Here is a 6,000-nt window from a genome sequence, read left to right as displayed (position 1 = left end):
GCTAAATTGTTCCTTCAGGATGATTCTCACTGCATATCTACATTTTTTTTACAGGATTACTCCATGCATCTTCCTATAAATCCCCAAAGATAAAATTCACATGATTAATGTTAGAATAAGAAAACAAAGAAGAAAGGTGATGAGAGCATTCCTTTGGCATGTCCAAGACCAATTCTTTCTCATTCTCTTCTATTAAAGATTATAAATATGGAAAGGTGGACGGGGGTTTGAACTCTTCTTTCATTGCTTCACACTCAAGCAAAACTTTATTTTCAATCATCTCAGTTGAATCAAAGTCCTCTTGCATACCGGAAAACTTTATCTAAAAATACTCATCCTCTTGGGTACGCTCATTCTCACAAGGTATCTCCTTCGTATATTCACCATCACAATGCAGTGAGCTTTCTGAAAGCATACTTACTATTTGACTGACTTGCATTGTTAGGTTGTTAATGACTTCATCATCTTGTGAAAGTCTCTCTTCCACACTAATCATGAACTTATACATAAGCTCTTCTAAATTACCATTCTGCTCTCGAGGTGGTTGTCTCACTTCGCTCTCATTCCTGTCAGAGTATTCATCCCAACCAGAGTTAAAATTGTGCCCAAATGAGACCTCATACCTGTATGGACTAGAAATAAAGTGAGATTGTCCAAAAGATGAACCATATGAAGAATACTTACCTACTTGACAATCAACCCATAGATGATTTTCACATCATTTAAAACAAATGGCAGACTTGTGATAGTGTTCAACTGCTAACTCTACAACCGTTTTCTTAGGCTGGTTGTACTCCATCTTCAACAACAATTAGAGTTCATTATCAAGAATAATTCTTTAAGTTTTCTTCCTGGCACTTGTTAGGTACTACAAAAGAAATCTTGTAGAGAAGTTAACTAATAAAAATAAATAATAAGAAATAAAATAAATTCCCGAATTAGCACCATAAATTATTTTAAATACTATTAATTATCAATCTCCGGCAACACGCCAAAATTTGACGAGCGCAAAACACAACGCAAAATTAATGCTCACTAGCCAAAGATAGTATATATTAATTATCGTCTCCACATGGATTGGATTTAAACATTGTTCAAATAATTTTCAGTTGATTACTATCCAAAAATATTAACAGTTGATTTGATGACTATTACTACGATTAACTACCAAAATTTAAGCAAATAACAATTGATCACAAAAGACCGCAGATGAGCACGAAGAAATATAAATGAGGGAAATAAGCGTAATTGACTAGATAGGTGCACAATAACTAACTCGGGATTCAATTCTTGAGTTAATTCACTCTATAATACGGTTGATTCTCACGAATTTAATCGATAATCAGATTAGACTTGAAGCTAATATCCCTCTTTCGATTAAACGTTAATTTCAGTAATTAATCTAATTGAAGCACGGTAAACAATTGCAACAATAAAATGATGTTTATGATCTATAGGGTAACTTCTAACGAATATTCCTTATTTTCTAGTTCGGTTAACAATTCAAGAAGCTCTTTCGATTGCCTATTTGAATCACGAATTTAAACTAGAGCATAGGATGTGGAGAAATTTAATATCAAACTCCTCTTTCAATTAATCAAAATACTAAGTAACTCTACAATACATATTAAAGCTCCATCAATTAATTCTAACAATTATCAAGAATCAAATCCCTATTCAAGTTATTGAAACACCATCTCTATCAACACCCAAATAGAAATTACTCCATAGCAATGGAGTAAGATATCTCAAATAAGTTTAAGAACAAAAAAAATATCAATTTTAATGATTTGATACAAACTCTCGTATTGCACCAATTGCAGGTTGAAATCTTGATGAATTCTTGAGTCTTCTTGCCTTGGTTGGTTCTACAATCTTCTCTAGGTTCGAAAGTTCTGTAAAATGGTGTTTTTGGTTTATTTAAGTCGTCCCCAAAATAAACCTGGACCAAACTACTCTTTCTTAGTCGATGTAGGAAATCACTCTAACATTTTCGTACTACCGTCCCGCTCCATGCGGCGCGTTTGTGGGGAATTCTAGAACGTTTGGAAAAATCTTATCCGACCATCTTTTGCACTGCCGCGTCGCGCCTTGCGACGCCCCATGCGGCGCGGATGTGTATTTTTCTCAGAGTAAATTCATTTATTCATTTTTTGACATCCGGACTTGGTCCTCGACCCCCGAATGTGATACCGGCTTAATTGCTTGGGCTTCTACTCAGACTTCAAAGCTCCAACTTATTCGATTTAGCTCCAAATTACCTTAATAGCTCGGAATCGTTTCCTACAAGGCATAAAACACAAAATAAGTGCAATTTACTATGGATAAGCAGTTCTCACCTGGAGCTGACATGGGTTGCAATTTAACTGGAAATGGGCGTGGTTGATCTGGAGGCGAAGGTAACACTTGTATGGATCTTTGTGACATCTGTAATAGTTACTAAGTACTATGCCAAAGAGGCTAAGCTATTCAATATTTTGGTTACAATTGAGTAACAATATGTGCAAAGACAATATATGTGTTATGCTCAAGCTTATCTATGTCCGAATGTTGTAGCTTTTGAGATGTTATTGAAGATGCTATAATTGGAAAAAAGAGGTTTCAATATGAAGATGAGGTAAGGAAGAAACCAATGAACTATGACTCTTGGTTTGATTTAATTCAATTGGAAGAAAGTGTGAGGAATAAAGATAAAATCAGAGAGGTTTATGAGAGAGCAATTGCTAACGTTCCTCATGCTGAAGAGAGATGTTATTGGCAAAGATTGATCTTTAGACATGGAAAGGACTGAAGAAATTTATAGGGAGTGTCTCAAGTTGATTCCACATACGAAATTTTCGTTCGCGAAAATCTGGTTGTTGCCTGCAGAGTTTGAAATTAGGCAGTTAAGACTAAGGGATGTAAGATTAATACTTGGACAAGCAATTGAAAAAGCTCCTAAAGTCTAAAGACAATTTTTAGGAAGTATTTTGAAATGAAACCTCAACTTGGTAAGGAGACCGTTGTCGAAAGCTTTATGTACTTGATGGTTATTATTAGCAAATTGCTATGCTTGGAGCAAATTTGTCACATTGATCGGTAAGTGATTGCTTATTGTAAGCACCTAATATTTTTTATCGTAACATGAGTGATTTGTTAGATTTGAGTCTATTTAATTTTTTATTATCTTTTATTATGTAAATATTTTTAGGGGTTTAATCTACAATTTTAGCTTTGTTTTACATTTTTTTATAGGGTAAAACAATTTAAAAGATAAATTATTATTAATAATATTACTTTTATTTTTATCTTTATTTAAAAAAAAACTGAAAAAAATAAATATATTTTTTTTAAAAAATAAAAAACAATTCGGGTGGGAATATAAAAAAGAGGAAAAGGGGAAGTAGAAAATTTTAAAGAAGGTGGGAATTAAAAAACAATTAATGAAAATGGAAAATAAAAAAGAAAAGTAAAGGTAGTTGGAAATTAAAAAAAAGTAAAAGAAAGTGGAAATTAAAAATAAATAAAAGAAAATAGAAATTAAAAAAAATAAAGGTTAACGAAAGTGGAAATTAAAAAAAAAGTAAAAAAAAGTGGAAATTAAAAAAATAAAAGTAAAAAAAAAGTGAAAATTAAAAAATAGAAGTAAAGGAAGGTGGAGAAATTTAAAAAAAATTCGAAAATTTGTCAATAAATAAAAGAGAAAAATGTGAGAAAAAAGAGAGAAGAAAGGGAGAGGAAAGATAAGGGAATTGGGAAAAAAAATCTTTCTTTTGTGCTACCTGAATTGCCCCAACACAAGAATACTATTATCACTGACTCTTTTTTAACATCAGTGGAATTCTGAGCTAGTTTACACCACTATTTTATCGGATACTTGCACAAGTATTAATTATTTTGTTTCAATTTATGTAAACTTGTTTGATTAAGCACGAAGTTTAAGAAAAAATAATTTTTTTTGAAATTTGTGATCCTAAATAAATCAAAAAGAGACCCAGAGTATCTGTATTGTTATAAATTTTTTTCATTAATAGTAAAATTATAAATTTAAGTTAAATTATTATCAAATTTAATTCTTTTTGAAATAGACAAAAAAAAAAAATGATCATATAAACGGGAACAGGGCATAGATAACTATATCTTTTCCAAAGGAGTCTTTTTTTAATCTCAATCCCTCACATGTTCCTTTTTCTACCCAATTTCTCTTTAACCAAGCAAACAAAGAAAATTTCTCTACCTTTTTCCCCTATTCCTATTTTGTCATCTTCCTAGTTTCCAAACAATTATAAAGTTTCGTATTATGTATACTTATCCTTGGTGGCCAAGTAATAATGTATTATTGGATAGAAATAAACAAACCTTTTTTATATTTATTTATGAAATAAATTTTGTTTTATTATCTCAAGGGACAGCTAAGCCTATTTCCCGCTTCATCTTCCCTCGCGTGACCGGTACACTCATACTATTCCACACTCCACGCGACTTTTCTCCTGAAACGGAAAGACTCCAAAAGTCCACAGCGCTCACCACTCCTCGGCCATCGTCTTCGCCGGCAACGACGGCGTAAGAACTCTTCGCTCTTCAAAACATTCTAGGTTTTCACTTTTCCTCATCAGTTTTCAGCTTTTATCTAGTTTTACTGTTTTACGATGAGTGCTGAGTCAAGACCAGTAATCACCTCGCTGGCGAGAACCACATGGAACTCAGAACCTTTATACGAATCGAAACCGCAAGTTATTTCGCAAGCTTCAACTATACCGGAACTGATTTCTTATCTAAAATCGGCTTTTCGTGAGAGGAATTCTCTCTGGGCCGAAAAAATTCTTATGGGCCGAGAAAAGCAGTTGAGGACAGAAATTCAAAATCTTAAAAGGGATTTTGATTTAGCAGAGGAGGCACATGCTTTAGTTGAACTGGATAAGTTAAATATGGAGGATCAATTGAATAATTTTCAGAGGAAATGTGAGGTACTGAAAAAAGAAAAAACTGAAGCCGAGGAAAAAGTGAAGGCTTATGAGGAAAAGATTAAAGAGTTGGCTGATAGAATGTCAATCCTGGAAGAGGAAATTGCGAAAAAGCGTGATGAGGATGTCTCGGTGATCCAAAAAATGGCAGAAGATTCGGAAACGGCGGAGGAGGAGGTTGCAGAGGATGGTATTATGCTTACATTTTCAAAAATTAAAACCTTTTGGTTAGCGCAATTTTGGACGCAACAATCTTAATAATTAAATAAAGTGTTATTAGTTGTGTACACGTACGCTTGATCTAATTTTGGCACACCAAATAAAATGAGTACACGTACGCATGACTCGTTTCAAGATAATTTCATAATCATAAATAATCAAGTAATTAAAAAGCGATAAAATAATAAAATACACATAGGTTCTAAAATACGTAATTAAACAATCTAACTAAGCAATGTATAATTAAAGCGACCGTGTTAAAATTATGGAATCCGGAAATGCCTAACACCTTCTTTCGGGTTAATAGAATTCCTTATCCGGTCTTTTGGTTTCGCAGACTTTAAAACAGAGTCAGATTTCCTCGATTTTGAATTTTAAAATAAATCGGTGACTTGGGACGCCATAAAAATTATCCCAAGTGGCGACTTTGAATTTGAATAAATAATTTCATTTTGAATAATATCATTTTTATTGAAAAAATTCTCTATCCCTCGGAAAAAGGAGGCGTGACGACACATGTGGTTATTTAACTCAGCCTAAAACTCGTCTAAACTATATTTTTTTTAGTTACCAACTTAAACTATCTGGTGTTTCCAAAATCTATCATCTTGAACTATATTCCGTTATAACCCCGTATTGGACTTTTAAATGTGCATATGTCTAACTAATAATTAAGTAGGAAACTAATAGTTTAAGGGAATTTTAGAGTATTTATGAGTTGCTATGCTTGGAGCAAATTTGTCACATTGTTTGGCAAGTGATTGCATATGGGTTGTTAAGATTTCGAATATTAATCATGAGATTTTTATCATTAGCCCCAAAATCAGTAATCCAAGAT

This window comes from Nicotiana tomentosiformis, chromosome 8 (genome assembly GCF_000390325.3).
Source record: "Nicotiana tomentosiformis chromosome 8, ASM39032v3, whole genome shotgun sequence".
In the NCBI taxonomy this organism is placed as follows: Eukaryota; Viridiplantae; Streptophyta; class Magnoliopsida; order Solanales; family Solanaceae; genus Nicotiana; species Nicotiana tomentosiformis.
Note: the sequence above shows the minus strand (reverse complement) of the source record.